Source organism: Grammomys surdaster, unplaced genomic scaffold, assembly GCF_004785775.1.
Source record: "Grammomys surdaster isolate TR1022 unplaced genomic scaffold, NIH_TR_1.0 139, whole genome shotgun sequence".
NCBI lineage: Eukaryota > Metazoa > Chordata > Mammalia > Rodentia > Muridae > Grammomys > Grammomys surdaster.
Genome location: NW_021604597.1, coordinates 7,750,279 through 7,766,485, shown reverse-complemented (window position 1 = coordinate 7,766,485; position 16,207 = coordinate 7,750,279). Strand labels below are relative to the sequence as shown.

Genomic DNA, 16,207 nt, shown 5'->3' with positions numbered 1-16,207 from the left:
TCCCGGACCTGACTCGTCCTTTCTCCCTCTACGTAACTGAAAAAGAGGGATTTGCCCTTGGAGTCTTAGGTCATCAACTGGGACCATCTTTTGCACCTGTAGCATACTTGTCAAAAAGCCTAGATCCAACCATCCAGGGATGGGCACCATGCATTCGTACCTTAGCAGCTGCTGAACTCCTTATTCGAGAATCAAAGAAACTAACCCTGGGATCGCCTATAACTGTCTTCTCTTCTCACAGCCTGTCACAGCTCCTAACTTATAAAGGCTTACAGACTACCTCCCTGCAGGGTTCTTTCTCTTCAGGTAGCTCTAATAGAAGACCCCACCCTCACCTTTCAATCATGCCCACCTCTTAATATTTCCAATCTTCTTCCCCAACCTAACACTGACTACTCTCTATCTCACTCCTGCACTGAAACCTTAGAAGAACTATTACCTCATCCTTCACACATACAGGAGGGCACATTGCCTCAAGCCACCTTTACCTGGTATACAGATGGAAGCTCCTTTCTTCATGAAGGGGTCAGGAAAGCTGGCTGTGCCATAGTGTCTGACACCAAGGTGGTGGAGGCACAGGCCCTTCCTGCTCATACCACCAACCAACAGGCTGAATTAATAGCCCTTACCCGTGCCTTCCAGTTGGCACAGGGACAATCCCTCAGCGTTTACACAGATTCCAAATATGCTTTCCATATCCTCCTGTCCCATGCTGCTATCTGGAAGGAGCGCGGGTTACTTACCACAAAAGGAGGATCAGTAACTAATGCAAACCAGATTCTGGCCATGCTAAAGGCCTCCCATCTCCCCACAGCTATTGGGATTGTCCACTGCAGATCCCACCGCACGGTTGACTCTATAGTCTCCAAGGGAAACAACCGAGCTGATGAGGCAGCTAGAGCCGCAGCCCTTAGGGGCCTAGACTCATCTCACTCTCCCAAGGAGATTCTTACACTACAACCCACATACCCACCTACACCTCCTGACATTCGTCAAACCCTGTCCTATCTTCACCAACTCTTTCATCCTAATAGCCAAGCGTTGTCTTATTTTGTTAAGACCCACCTACGGCCTACTCCTGAGTTTCCTAAAATCTATCACTGCTTCTTGCAAAACCTGTCAGATGTCAGATCCCAACTCAAGGTATCGTAACACTCCTTTTCCTACCCACCAGGCCAGAGGTTCCCTACCTGGAACCGACTGGCAACTTGATTTTACCCACATGCCTGCTGTAAAACGTGTCAAGTACCTCCTGGTCTTGGTAGACACCTTCTCAGGCTGGGTAGAGGCTTTTCCCACAACTAACAAAAGGGCTCAGACAGTCTCTGATCTCCTCCTCAGAGAGATCATCCCCCGTTTTGGTGTCCCCACCTCCCTCCAGTCAGACAATGGACCTGAATTTACTTCCCAAGTTTCTCAAATTCTATCTAAGGCCCTAGACATCCCCTGGAATTTTCATATTCCCTACCACCCTCAATCTTCAGGTAAGGTAGAGAGAACTAACCGCTCTTTAAAGACCACTCTTGTCAAGCTGTCACAGGAACTTCACCTTGACTGGGTAAAACTCCTACCTCTGGCTCTTTTCAGGCTACGAGCCCTTCCCAAGCAACCTCTCCTCATTTCACCTTTTGAACTCATGTATGGACGTCCAGTCCTAACTCCTGGTCTTTCACCTAAGTGTTTCCCCCTCCCAGACCATCTGCTCACCCCATTACTTTGTCACCTTCGTTCTCTCCTGTGGAACTTTGCTGACCACCATCTACCTCGATCACACACTGTCTCCTGTCCACTGCCTGTCAACATTGGAGACCAAGTGCTTCTCTCCCCTCCAGACCATCGGCCCTCACCTCTCTCTCCCAAATGGCAGGGTCCTTTTAAGGTAATCCTCGTGACCCCTACAGCTGCTAAACTTGAAGGACTCCCTCATTGGGTTCACCTGTCTCACCCTAAGCCCTTCACCCCCCATCTAAAATCGATTCTCCTTCATACACGTCGACTCTAACAGGACCGTGCTCTATTAAACTCCAGAGGACATCGAGACCACCCACCTTGTCCTTAATCCCAGAAAATGAGACTCCACTCCGACAGCCGAGCTTGACCCCACAGGACTAGACATGTGTTTCTCGTCCTCTCCCTGCTGTTTATTCCTATCCAGGTCAGCCCTTACATCTGGATGTAAGAGTTTTGAGAGACACTCACAGATAACAGTCTTTCCAAACAGGGTCAAGAAACTGCTCCATAGCCGGATGCCAAGAACCAACCCAAACTACATCCAGGGACCATTCCTATATCTGATATCCCATCTAAATGTTATGTCCCCTGTACTTGCTTCCTCTCGCCCAGATACAAGAGTACTGGTCCTTTCAGATACATATGCTAAGGTTCGCGGACCAACCACTTCTTCTACCAACATTGCAAGACACCCGTTTCTACACATGGAGCCCGTGAGATTCCAGCCGTGGTGCTTCAGAACCGACAGATGCCAGGTGTCCTGACAGCCAAAGAAGATGGTCTTCGCCAACACCCCCAAGAAATACCGTTTTGGGAAACGATCACCAGTTGCTGTCCACAGAAGAGCCTGGTACACACATCCACAGAATGGGCCCCGATGGTGGAAAAAACCAGCTCCTCCCGCAACGGACTACGCCCCTACACAGCAGGAAGTAGTTTAAGAGAGACACGACGCCTGATCCCCCTTTCACCATCGGCTTCCCCTCTCCTTTTTTTTCTTTTTTATAATAAGAAAAAGTGGGGTATGTTAGTATAAGTCTGAACCTGGTGATGTCATATTCAGGGGCCTGCGACTCCTACGTTGCTGGGACAACCACTCCCAGAATTCACCTACCTGACTCGCCTACACCTGGGAAATTATACACGTCATCACCCACTTAAATAGTTGGGACCACCCCCAACCTCTCTCTCTCTTCGTCTTCTCTTCACTCGCCATCTTCCCGTTCCTCTCTCCCACTCCCTTCCCCAAATAAACCCCTTCCCTTGGAACCGGATCGGATCGGCTTTGGTGTTGTCTGTCCAAACTGCACTCGAATCCTAACAGGTAGACTCTTCCATAACTATCATTTATTAGGAAAAGTTCCCAAAGACTTACCCACTACATACAGGTCGATGTGATGGCGGATATTTTCTCAATTGAAGTTGTCTTTCCCCAGATTAACACTGGCTTGCGTCAGGTTAAGAAAAAACAGAAAATAAAAAAGCTAACCAGCAAACAATTGAGCTAAATTCAAGATTTGAAAGGAAAGTCAGCAAGAAAAAATAAGTCAGGGGGCCTATAAGGTGGGTAAAGACAATTGCTGCCAAGCCGAACACATTGAATTCAGTCCCTGGACCTACATGATATAAAGAACGGACTCCTGTAAATTGTCCTCTAACCTGAACACATGTGGTATGATATGCATGCTCATGAGTACAGAATACATATAATAATTTAATGTATTTTTACAAAGTCAGTAATATGAATGAAAAAGTCAAAATGGTGGAAGAAGATTCAGCAACAAATTGAGATATTTACAAAATACAAATGTTGGAGATAAACTCAGTGGGGGCTGAAGAGATGTCTCAGTAGTTAAGAATACTCACTGCACCAGGTATGCTGGTATTCACATTTAATCCCAGCACTCAGGATGCAGAGGTAGATGGATCTCTGTGTTTGAGGCCAGCCTGGTCTACAGAGACAGTCGGGGCCACACAGAGAAAAACAAAGAAACAAAACGAACACAAAGCAAAAGAGCATTCACTGCTCTTACAGAGGGCCCAGGTTCAATATTTAGCACCCACATGATGTTTTTCACAGCCCCCTGAAACTCTTGCTTCAAGAGATAAGTGGTGCTCTTCTAGAGCTTCCTCAGGTACCTCATTCATATTCACAGTAGTGGCATATGCCTTTAATCCCAGTGGGAGGCAGACTCAAGCGGAAATATCTGAGTTCAAGGCTAACCTAGTATACAGAGCAAGTTCCAGGACAGCCAGGACTACACAGAGAAACTGTCTTTTTAAAAAAATCAATGAATGAATGAATGAATGAATGAAGCAATGCTGGAGGTATCGCAATTTCTGATTTCAAATTATATTACAGAGCCACAGTAAGAAAAATAGCATGAACACTAATAGACATATAGACCAATGGAATCAGATAAAGGACTACAAAATAAACCCACACTGAGACCACCTAGTAGTTTTCTACAAACCTGTCCAAAAAAAAAAGCCGGGCGGTGGTGGCTCACACCTTTAATCCCAGCACTTGGGAGGCAGAGGCAGAGGCAGGCGGATTTCTGAGTTCAAGGCCAGCCTGGTCTACAGAGTGAGTTCCAGGACAGCCAGGGCTATACAGAGAAACCCTGTCTCGAAAAACAAACAAACAAACAAACAAACAAAAAAGGTATAGGCCACAGATAAGGACTTTGCAAAGATTTCAGGAATGCAGGAATTGACTAGGGCATATATAAAATTTAAAAGCTTCTTCGCTGCAAAGAAAAAATTGTGCTGGGCAGTGGTGGTGCACGGCTCTAATCCCAGCACTTGGGAGGCAGAGACAGGCAGATTTCTGAGTTCAAGGCCAGCCTGGTCTACAGTTCAGGACAGCCAGGCCTATACAGAGAAACTCTGTCTCAAAAAAACAAAACAAAAAAAAAAAAAGAAAAAAATTGCTAGCATTATGAGGTTATCTACATTATGAGAAAAGTATCTACCAACTAAACATTGTATTGGGGTTCATATCTGGGATTTATGAAAATGGCAAAAATTAAATACCAAAAAATCCAAAGTAAACCTATCAGTATATAGGCTAATAAACTGAAGTACTAGTAATAAAAGAGAAAATAAATGGTCAGTAAATATTTGCAAATGTGTTCAATGTCCTGAATTAGCAAGAAAATTCAATTTGTTGGGAGTGGTGGTACACAACTCTAATCCCTATACTCTGGAGGCAAAGACAGAGGCAGAAAGATATTTGAATTATTGGTTTAAAGGCTAGTCTGGTCCACATACCAAATTCTAGGTCAGCCAGAACAACATAGTAAGACTCTATCTGAAAGAAAAAAGAAAGAAAGAAAGGAAGAAAGAAAGAACAATTAAAGCTACTTTGAAATTTTATCTAAGAATAATTATTTGTTAAGAAAGCTAGAAAAAAATGACTAGCAGCTACGATTACTAGTAGAGTAGCTACTCCAGATGACCAGTGTTCAAATCTCAGAACCAACATAGCTATTTAAAACCAACTGATGCCCTCTTCTGGCCTTTGAGGGCACCAGGCATGAATCATAGACATATGCAGGCAAAACAGCCATATACATAAAAATAAATTAAGTTTCCTTTTCAAAAAAAGAGACATGACAAAAAATCCTGACAAAGATTCAGGGAAAGAAGAATCTTTGTGCCTGCTAGAGGGAATATAGACAGGTACAACCACTGTACAAATCACTATGAGAGTTCCTCAAAACCCTAAGACCCAGTGACACCACTCTTTGGTATATATTTAATCAGCTCTAAGCCAACATACCACAGAGATACTTATATATCCATGTTGATTATTGCACTATTCAAAATAGCCAGGACAGGCTGGAGAGATGGCTCAGTGGTTAAGAGCACTGACTGCTCTTCCAGCGGTCCTGAGTTCAATTCCCAGCAACCACATGGTGGCTCACAACCATCTGTAATAGGGTCTGATGCCCTCTTCTGGTGTGTCTGAAGAGAGTAATGGTGAATACATAAAATTAAAAAAAAAAAAAAAAAGGCTGGGCGGTGGTGGCGCACGCCTTTAATCCCAGCACTTGGGAGGCAGAGGCAGGCAGATTTCTGAGTTCGAGGCCAGCCTGGTCTACAGAGTGAGTTCCAGGACAGCCAAGGCTACACAGAGAAACCCTGTCTCGAAAACAAACAAACAAACAAAAATAAATAAGTAAAAAATAAAAAGAAAGAAAGAAAAGAAAAAGCTTTAAATATAAAAAATTTTTTAAAAAATCAAAATAGCCAGGACACAGAGCAGCCTAGATATCCATCAACATATGGATACACTAATTGTGGTACATATACACAATGGAGTTTGAGGCAGACATGACATGTCGACCCTCTGAACATTATGTTAAGAAAAATAAACCAGACTAACAAGAACAAATACTTCTTTGTGGAACATAGATTTAAGACTCTCTCCCCGTGCCATGCAAATGCACTTACACGTCGGTGTTTGTAAACCAGAAAACTAGAAAAGGACTGTTAGAGAGAAAGAAGAGACTTTTAAGGTTTGTGGGAAATAGGGCGATCAAATGCCTGTGATAAGAAACCAAAGCTGGAAGCATTTGAGGGAAGGAAAGCTGCTAGCCAGCAAGGGCTGAGGCGGCATGGACAGAGGGCGATGGTAGCAGAGAAAGGATAATAACCAGGTATAATGGCACATGTGGGAAGAGGCCATAGTGAAACCTACCGTTCTGTATTTTAACTTTACAAATTAGTTTAGGGACTGGAGGGGATAAGCAATTAAGAACTCCTTCAGAGTACCCAAGTCCAGTCCATGGCACCCATGTTGGATACTAGCACAGATGTGCATGTTTCCCCACACAACCATTCACAGAGACATGTAAGTAAAAGTAAAATATGAAGCTTCTAAGGTGTTACATAATTCACTTCTCTGCCACTAGATGGCGTGTTGTGAGAAAAAACTAAAATTAGGATTAGCAAGATATCCTATTACACTGAAGATTTTCTTTTAATTTATGTGTATATATGCATGCTTGCATGAGTTTGTGTGCAGCACATGAGTGCAAGTATCCTTGGAGGCCAGGAGGAGACATCAAAGCCAATAGAACTGGAGTTATAGGTCTGCCATGTAGAACCAAACCTGGACCCTCGGCAAAAGCAGTCAGTGCTCTTAACCGCTGAGTCACCTCTCCGGCCCCAGTGACTTGAGGCTTTAGATAAAAGACCTCACTAGAAAGAGTTAAGTAGACTTCAAAGAGGAAAGAAAAACACACATTTATGAATCCTGAATGAAGAATGTTCCAAACAGGAGCAATACCAACTCCCTAAGGTGAGACTACACCTCCCAGTTTAACAGCAAGAGTCTGAAAAACTTGGAGCCAGACCATGGCCGAGGACTCTCTGGGCCCTGAGATCACCAACTTTAAGAGGTCAGATAAAGCCATCAAGAGACTGAGGTAAACATTTGAGTGATAAGTAAGAAAATAGGTGGGGGAGGGGGGAGGAGAGAGAGAGAGAGAGAGAGAGAGAGAGAGAGAGAGAGAGAGAGAAAGTGTGTCAAGAGTGAAAGTTTGTCTGATACTGCTGAGAGGGTTAGACGGGCGAGAGCCATGAATGACTTTGGTGACGTGAGCAAACCAGGAGCGGTGGCATGACTGGGAGCGAAGTTGGTACTGCTCTAGGACAGACATGTTCAAAGGGCAGAGGCCAGGTGAATATGCTCAAGACCGCAGAGGTTACTTTCCTTAAGTGTGGTGTCCTGTCTCCCAGAATGCATGTGTTTCCTAGTCTTTCTGAGCCTAATTCAACAGCCTTCCATACACTCAACAAAATGTGTTTGAGCCTTGCCATTGCCATCAGAATGACCACGGCACTGCATTTATCCAATTAGTTCCTCTCTGTGACAGTTGAGAGTGTATCATTGCATTTCTGTGGACGAGTCAGTCTTTCCGTGTAATGTGTGTAATGTCTCCAAGAGATAAACTGGGCCGCGGGAGAAACAACTCACTAGCTAGTTCCATGGTTTGGGGAAGCACTGCTGTGAGAAATGCTTTTTTTTTTTTTTTTTTTGGTTTTTCGAGACAGGGTTTCTCTGTGTAGCCCTGGCTGTCCTGAAACTCACTCTGTAGACCAGGCTGGCCTCGAACTCAGAAATCCACCTGCCTCTGCCTCCCAAGTGCTGGGTTAAAGGCGTGCGCCACCACTGCCCGGCTAGGCCTTTATTTCTTATAGAAATGACTTTTGTGTGAAGCCATGAGAAGAGAGAAGAGAGAAGTAACTTCATTGAATGTGTCCAGTAAATTCACTGTGGCACCTGACAAGTGAAATTAGGATGCAGCTGCCTCCCAGCCTTGTTTCCTGTCATGAAAACACATGCACAGATCTTCAGAACCCTTCTATAGACGCACATTCTGTAAGTGCTGGCACTTGGCAGCTCAGAACTGATCTAAGAGCTGGGTCTGTCTGGTTCATACCACTTCTGACCAGTAAGAGGCACTGAGTCATTTCTTAGGCTTTTGCCTGGCTTTGTACTCTCTTGGATATTATATCCAGATTCTGACTATCCTTTTATTTTTCTATGTATTCAAAACCCTGCTTTTTTTTCCCAGACTAAGAGCCTCTACCGTTTAGTCAAAACGTAATTAACTTGAGTGTAATTAATTAGTAAAAGCTTTCTATAAACAGGGGATAAAAATACTTGGGGAGTCATTAAGAAACTGAACTTTGTGGAACCTAGAGTGATAACCTCTCTCCCTCTCCCTCTCTCACTCCCCCCTCCCTCCTCCTCCTCTCCCTTTCCCCTTCCCTCTCCCTCTGTCTTGCTCTCCACCTCTCTGTTCCTCCTTCTCCCTACTCTTCTCTTGTTAGCCTAGTCTCGCCTTGAATTTGTGTGCCTCTCAGCTGGCCTTTTAATTGAAATCTGCTTTCCTTAATCTCAGTTCTAGGATAAGTGTGAGCTACCACACCCAGCTCCGGCTCATAGATAGGGAAGCTACTTAAGAGTCTTTATGCCTCAATCCTTCCTTTCTTAGAGGAATAATGCTAATGGGTTAAGTGCTTTGCAGATAATCAGTCATCTGACCTTCACAATGACCACATGAGAGAAGTACTATAGTCTTACAGAAGGCAAAGAACGGGTGTTAAATTATCTGCCCAATCACAAACCCTTCGAAGCAAACCAGGATCTGATCCCAGGTAAGGTAACTCAAGATCAAGTGCTTGGCGTGGCAATGGTGTGCCCTTGACTATCATAAAAGGTCTTACTCTGCACTGTTCAATCCCCAAGTCAGAATAACTTTAGCATTTTAAAAATGCAATCCCCTCTCATACAATACACCCCGTCCTCAGCCTCCCCTTCCTCCACTCCTCACAGACCCCTCCCTGCTTCCACTCTTGCTCAGGACCACTCTTGTACAGATCTTGTCTACTAGGACTTAAGGACAGGAAAGAATGACAGGTTACAGTCTCCTGCTATAGACAACCTGACTTCAGTTTCAGAGTACTTTTATACACACATGTAATAAAGAAAGCAGTAAGCCAAGGACCATTGTTTGAATTAGAAAAACATGATCAGAGTATACTGACCAGATTGGGTTCTATAACTATGTTTTGACATCAAACAAGAACAAATATGTCTTATAAATTGAATGTAAATGTTTGTCACAGGAGTCATGAAATCATGTCCAGGGACAATCCAGGGAACAAAAATCTCACTTGAGGTAAAAAGGCCCTCTGCCTTTTTATCTGGAACCTCTCTCACAATTCCCTAAGGCATTGTTCACCCTGAGTCACTCATCTGACCATGTTTGGACACTTCTTCTCCGTTTTCCTTTAAAAAAGAGCAGGCTCCTCAGTGATACCGAACAAATAAAGCATAGTAAGATACATTTAAGACTAGACACAAGCCCATATATCAAGGCTGGACAAGGCAACTCACAAGCATCCCAAACACCCTTGTTGTAGTAAATATTATTTGGGGGTTTCTACCCCATCTTTGATCATTTAGTTCCCAAATAAAAGACACAAGATCTTTATATTCATAACGAGACTTAAAAGCATGAGAGCTGAGCATGGTCACTCCTGCTGCAGCTGGCTGGCCCTCGTGGCCATTTTCTCATGAGCTACCTATCCCATGCCATCTTCTTTCTTTTTCTCCTCTTGCCTCTCCTCCTCATGGTCTCTGTTTCAGACCCTGAGCCCAGAAACCAGAACTCCAGTCTACCTCTCTTCTGCCCAGCTACTGGCTGTAGGCATCTTTATTCAATCAATAGTTTTAAATTAAGGAGCAAGGGTTACATAGCATCACTAGGTGTATGTGAGAATTTCCTCATCCCTGAGGATCTGCCTCTTCATCAGAGGCAATCAGATCTTTTGGGGCCAGTATTTAACATTATAATACATAACAACAGACCCAACCTCAACACACCTCAAGCTAAACAAACACAGCGTGTATGCAGAGGACCTATGGAAGATCCATGTGGGCTCCATGATTGTGACTTCAGACTCTGAGCCCTCCTTAGTTGATTGTGTGGACAGTGTTCTCCTGGTATCCTAAACACCTCTGGCTCCTACAACTCTTGCTCCCCCTCTTCTGCAGGTTTCCTGAGTTCCATCTAGTGTTTGGCTGTGGGACTCTGTATCTACTTCCGTCAGCTGTTGGAAGAAGTCTCTCTGATGTCAATTAGTCTAGGCATCTATCCATGAATATAGCAGAATATCCTTAGGAATCATTTCAGTGACTTTTTTTTCCAGTTGTGTTTGATTCTACCCTAGGTCTCTGAGACCAGCTCTGGTTGCTGGCCATCCAGGCGGTGTCAGGGATGGAATTCCTCTCTGGACTTGGGTCTCAAGTTAGACCAGTCATTGATTGGCCACTTCTATAATAAGTTCTGAGACACCATTTCTCCAGCATATTCTGAAGATAGGACAGGCATAAGAAAAGGTTTTGTGGCTGGGTTAGTAATTTAACTCCACCACTAGGAGACTGATCAGGTTACCAAAGATAGCCAGTTTATGCTTCATATCCCCCAAAACTAGGAGTCTTCAATAGAGTCAGCCTCTTAGATTCCAGGAAGTTTCCACCACACTAGGTTTCCACATTGCCTCCTAAATTTCCACCGCTTATTCCAGTCATCGCTCCCTGAACTCTGACCCTTTATTTCCCCCTACCCCCTGCCCACCTGATCCCTCCAGGTCCCATCTCCACCCAACTCCAGTCCACTCAAAAGATCTATTCTATTTCTCCTTCCCAGGGAGATCCATCCCACCTATTACCCTCTCAAGATCTTTTTGTTACTTAGTCTCTCTGGGCCTATAGATTGTAATGTGATTATCCTTAACAGCTATTATCTACTAACAAGTAAAGACATACCATGTTTGATCTTCTGGATATGGGTTTCCTCCCTCAGTATAATTTTTTTCTAGTTCCATCAACTTGACTGCAAATTTCTTTTTTTTTTCTTTTTTTCTTTTCTTTCTTTCTTTTTTTTTTTTTTGGTTTGGTTTTTTGAGACAGGGTTTCTCTGTATAGTCCTGGCTGTCCTGGAACTCACTTTGTAGATCAGGCTGGGCTCAAACTCAGAAATCCACCTGCCTCTGCCTCCCAAGTGCTGGGCTTAAAGGCGTGCGCCACCACCGCCCGGCAACTGCAAATTTCATGATATCATTTTTTTCTAGCTGCTGAGTAATACTCCACTGTGTAAATGTACCACATTTTCTTCATCCATTCTTTGGTTGAAGAACACTTAAGTTGTTTTCAGTTTCTAACTATTATGAACATAGTTGAGCAAGTGTCCTTGTGGTAGGATGGAGTAACTGTTGGGTATGTGTTCAGGAGTAGCATAACTAGGTCTTAGGTAGATCAATTCCCAGTTTTCTTAGCAACGGCCATATTGATTTCCAAAGTAGCTGAACAGGTTTGCACTCCCACCAGTAATGAAGAAGTGTTCTCCTTGGTTCTCATCCTCACCAGCAGGAGTTATAACTTGTGTTTTTGATCTTAGCAATTCTGACAGGTGTATGATAAAAATCTCAGAATCATTTTGATTTGCCTTTCCCTGATTGATTAAAAATGTTGACCATTTCTTTCTCAGCTCATTTGAGATTTCTCTGCAGAAAATTCTCTGTTTTGATCTGTACCCCATTTTTAATTGGGTTATTCTATTTGTTGACATCTAGTTTCTTGAGTTCTATATATACTTTGGATATTAGCCCTGTGTCAAATGTGGAGTTGGTAAAATCTTTTTCCATCCTGTAGGCTGCCATTTTGTCTTCTTGATGATATCCTTTGCTTTACAGAAGCTTTTCTGTTTCATTAGGTCCCATGAAGTAGAAATTTCTGGTTATGTCATATGATACAGGCTCACATGATGTTTTGCTGAGGCAAGACCCATGAGAAGACGTGGTGTTGAGAGAGACTATAACTGGGACTCAACAGACAGTGATGACATGCTTGCATAGCTAGCCTTGTAATGCTTCATTGGTCTCCTGTCTTTGCTCTGTTGAGAGAGGCACAGCAGAGAACTTCTCCTGGTGTTCGGGTTGGTTGTGGTCACTCCTTCTGACTCATGCAAACTCAGTGGAGGCCTGGCTATTTAGTGGCTGGATAGTGCCACCACTGCTGATTTGTGTTTTGTATCGTGGCACTACTGATCTGGACTGCTGGCATCCTGACAACTGAGATTGAAATCATCCCAAAGAACTACGTCTAAACAGGTTCACATCCCCTTGACCTATTTACCATCTTTTCTCCCCTATCTTTGGACAGTGGGCTAGAAGGGGGGGTCAAAATATTTGAGAACCCTTATTAAAGTAGATTTTGAAATATCTAAGCCTGCAGTCCCCTTTATTAATTGACTCTCTGAGAGCCTATGTTATCAGTGTTCAGTTTAGAAAGTTGTCTCCTGTGCCAATGCATTCAAATCTATTCCCTACTTTCTTTTCTATCAGGCTCAGTGTATCTGATTTTATGTTGAGGTCTTTGATCCACTAGTACTTGAGCTTTGTGTGGGGTGGTAGACATGTACCTATTTACATTCTCCTACATACCGACATCCGATTAGACCAGCACCATTTGTGTTGAAGATGCTTTTTTATTTATTGTGTTTCTCACTTTATAAAAAAAAAAAAAACAAGGTGTCCATAGCTCTGTGAATTTGTGTCTGGGTTTTTTTGTTTTTTTTGTTTTTTTGTTTTTTGTTTTTTTGTGTTTTTTTTGGTTTTTCAAGACAGGGTTTCTTTGTGTAGCCCTGGCTGTCCTGGAACTCACTCTGTAGACCAGGCTGGCCTCGAACTCAGAAATCCGCCTGCCTCTGCCTCCCAAGTGCTGGGATTAAAGGCGTGAGCCACCACCGCCCGGCTGTGTCTGGGTTTTGATTCAGATAATTCCCTTGATCAATTCCGTTAATTGTGTCTGTTTTTATGCAAATATCATGCTGTTTTATATTACTATTACTCCATAGTACAGCTTGAAATCAGAGATGGTGATACTTTTAGAAATCCTTTTATTTTTTACCATTGTTTCAGCTATCCTGGTTTTTTTGTTTTTCCATATGAAGTTGAGTAGGCTCCTTTCAGTGCATTGAATCTGTAGATTGTTTTGGTACAATGGCCATTTCCACACAGTTAATACTACTAATCCATGAGCTTGAGCGATCTTTCCGATATCTTCTTCAATTTCTTTCTTCAATGACTTGCTTGGTTAGTTACCCCAAGATATTTTTATATTGTTTGTGGCTATTGTGAAGGCTGTAATTTCCCTGATGTCTTTCTCGATCCATTTCTCATATGAAAGGATTACTGACTCTTTCTGAATCTTGGATCTAACCACATCTCTGAAGATATTTATCAGCTTTTTGGGGTCACTTATGTATATCACCTGCAATGAATACTTTGATTTCTTCTTTTCCAATTTGTATCTTTTTATCTTTTGTCTTATTGGTCTGGCTAGAACTTCAAGTACCATATTGAATAGGTATGGAGAGAGGGAGCAGCCTTGCCTTGTCCCTGATTTTATTGGAATTACTTTTTTTTTTTCCTTTGATTTTTAGAGACAGGGTTTCTCTGTGTATCCCTGGCTGTCCTGGAACTCACTCTGTAGACCAGGCCGGCCTTGAACTCAGAAATCCGTCTGCCTCTGCGTCCCAAGTGCTGGGATTAAAGGCGTGCGCCACCACAGCCTAGCTGGAATTGCTTTAAGTTTCTCTCCATATAATTTGATGTTGGCTATAGGCTTGTCCCATACTGTCTTTATTATGTTTAGGTATGTTCCTTGTATTCCCAGTTTTTCCAAGATTTTTATAATGAATTTGGAATTTTGTCCAAGGCTTTTTCAGCATCTAATGAGATAATCTTATGTGTTTTTTTTTCATTTCAGTTTGTTTATACGGTGAGTTACATTGACAGACATTCATCTGAAATCATCCCTGAACCTCAGGGATAAAGCCTATTCGATCATGGTGGGTGATCTTTTTGATGTGTATTTTATGTTTGTTTGTTTGTTTGCTTGCTTTTGTTGTTGTTGTTGTTTTGTTTGCAAGTATTTTATTGAGTAATTTTGGATTTATGTTCATAAGGGAAATTGGTCTACAATTCCCTTTCTTTGTTTAATCTTTTTGAGGTTTCTGTTCCAGGGTGATATCATAAAATGAATTTGACAATGTTCCTTTTCTGTTCCTATTTTGTGGAATAATTTAAGGAGTATCAGATAATGCTTTTCTTTGACAGCCCGATAGAATTCTGGGCTAAAACTTTCTGGCCCTTGGCTTTTTTATTTTTTTCTTGTGGGAGACTTTAAATGGCTGCTTCTATTTCTTCAGAGGTTATAGGTCTATTTAAGTTTGTTTATCTGATCTTGATTTAACTTTGGTAAGCAGTAGCTCTCAAGAAAAGAATCCATTCTTTCAGATTTTCCAATTTTGTGGAGCACAGTCTTTTAAAGTATGGCCTGATGATTCTTTAGGTTTCCTTGGTGTCTGTGGCTATGTCCCTACTTTAATTTCTGATTTTGTTAATTTAGATATTCTCCTCAGTCTTTTAATTAGCTTGAATAAGTGTTTTGCTTATATTATTGATTTTCTCAGAGAACCAATTTTTGATCCAAATTTGGGGCTGGGCTTCTGATGGCTATGGGGGACTCTGGTCTAATGGTGGGTCTCTGCCTGTGTTCATGTTTGGGACACAGTAATGAAGACGGGTGGAGAAATTGGGCGTAAGGTGGGTGAAGGACTGAGAGAGAAGGGGAGTCTCTGGGCATGCAGCCTACCTGGAGTTCTGAAAGCCAGTGTGTCCTGTGGTTGAGCAGGGAGTCTCCAGTTGGGAGCTGAGTCATGGCAGCAAAGAGGGGAGGGACAGTCAAGGTTCTAAGGTTTGCTGACAGACACTGAGAGGGTGGGAGTATTCAGTGGGCAGGTGGTATACCTGCAGTTCTGGCCACCTGAGTGGCCTCTGGTGGAACATGGGACCTTCCGCATTTCTAAAAATTATATTTTATTTATATATGTACATATGTGCACACAGGGGCACTCATGTGCCACTCTATGCCTGGTGACGTCAGAGAGAGTCAATTCTCTCTACCTTGTGGGTCGCAGGGGTCAAATTCAGGTTATTAGGCTTAACAGCAAGTGCCTTTGTGTGCTGAGCCGTCCCCCTTCCTCTTGTGGATATGACCCCAGGTGAGCAATGCTCCAACTCTATTCAATCTTCAGTCCTAGTTCACAGTTTAAAGGCAGCTTAAGTCTGTGATTGTCCAAACACTTTCTTGGGAGAGGAAGAATTTGATTGATTCAGGTCATCTTTTACTTAGGCTATGTAACATTGATCTGGAATAGATGTTAAGCCAGGTCCAGCAAAACGTGCACAAAAGATGCTGGTTCAGGTTCCATATCCAGTATTATTAAGAGTCTTCCTAGGGTTCCCTTTGTAGATTCCAGGGGGTTTTCTTTGCACTAGATTTCCACATCACCCCAAGTTGTCACCCTCCCTGATTCTAGTTGTCTCTCCTATAATGTACTCCTCCATCCTCACTCCTGTCTGATCCCTCCTGTTCCCATCTTTACCCACCCCTAGTCCACCTACAAAACCTATTTTATTTGCCCTTCCTAGAGACGTCAACCCAACCACAAAACCTTCAACCTTCAATTTGTCCTGCCCACAGAGATCATGGTGGGGGAGAACTTGTGGGAGTGGCCAAGCAACTAGTAGGTCCAACTTGAGGCCCACACATGGAGTTGCCTGGATGGCCAGGAACCAGGGGCTGAGTAGCTCAGAGACCTACGATAGCACCAAATATAACTGGCGAAAAGAAAAGAAGAGGAGAGGAGAGGAGAAGAGAGGAGAGGAGAGGAGAGGAGAGGAGAGGAGAGGAGAGGAGAGGAGAAGAGAAGAGAAGAGGCTGAGCGGTGGTGGCGCACACCTTTAATCCCAGCACTTGGGAGGCAGAGGCAGGCGGATTTCTGAGTTCGAGGCCAGCCTGGTCTACAGAGTGAGTTCCAGGATAGCC

At 43.2% G+C, this 16,207-nt stretch overlaps 1 long non-coding RNA gene across 1 annotated transcript in view; it reads left to right on the top strand.

The window, feature by feature from the left end:
* Window positions 1–7,065: 7,065 nt before the first annotated feature.
* Window positions 7,066–16,207, top strand: part of LOC114617845 — a 33,852-nt gene continuing 24,710 nt past the window's right edge. The window contains exon 1 of the long non-coding RNA XR_003710888.1: window positions 7,066–7,166. This is a non-coding gene — a long non-coding RNA (uncharacterized LOC114617845). The remainder of the gene's footprint in view (window positions 7,167–16,207) is intronic.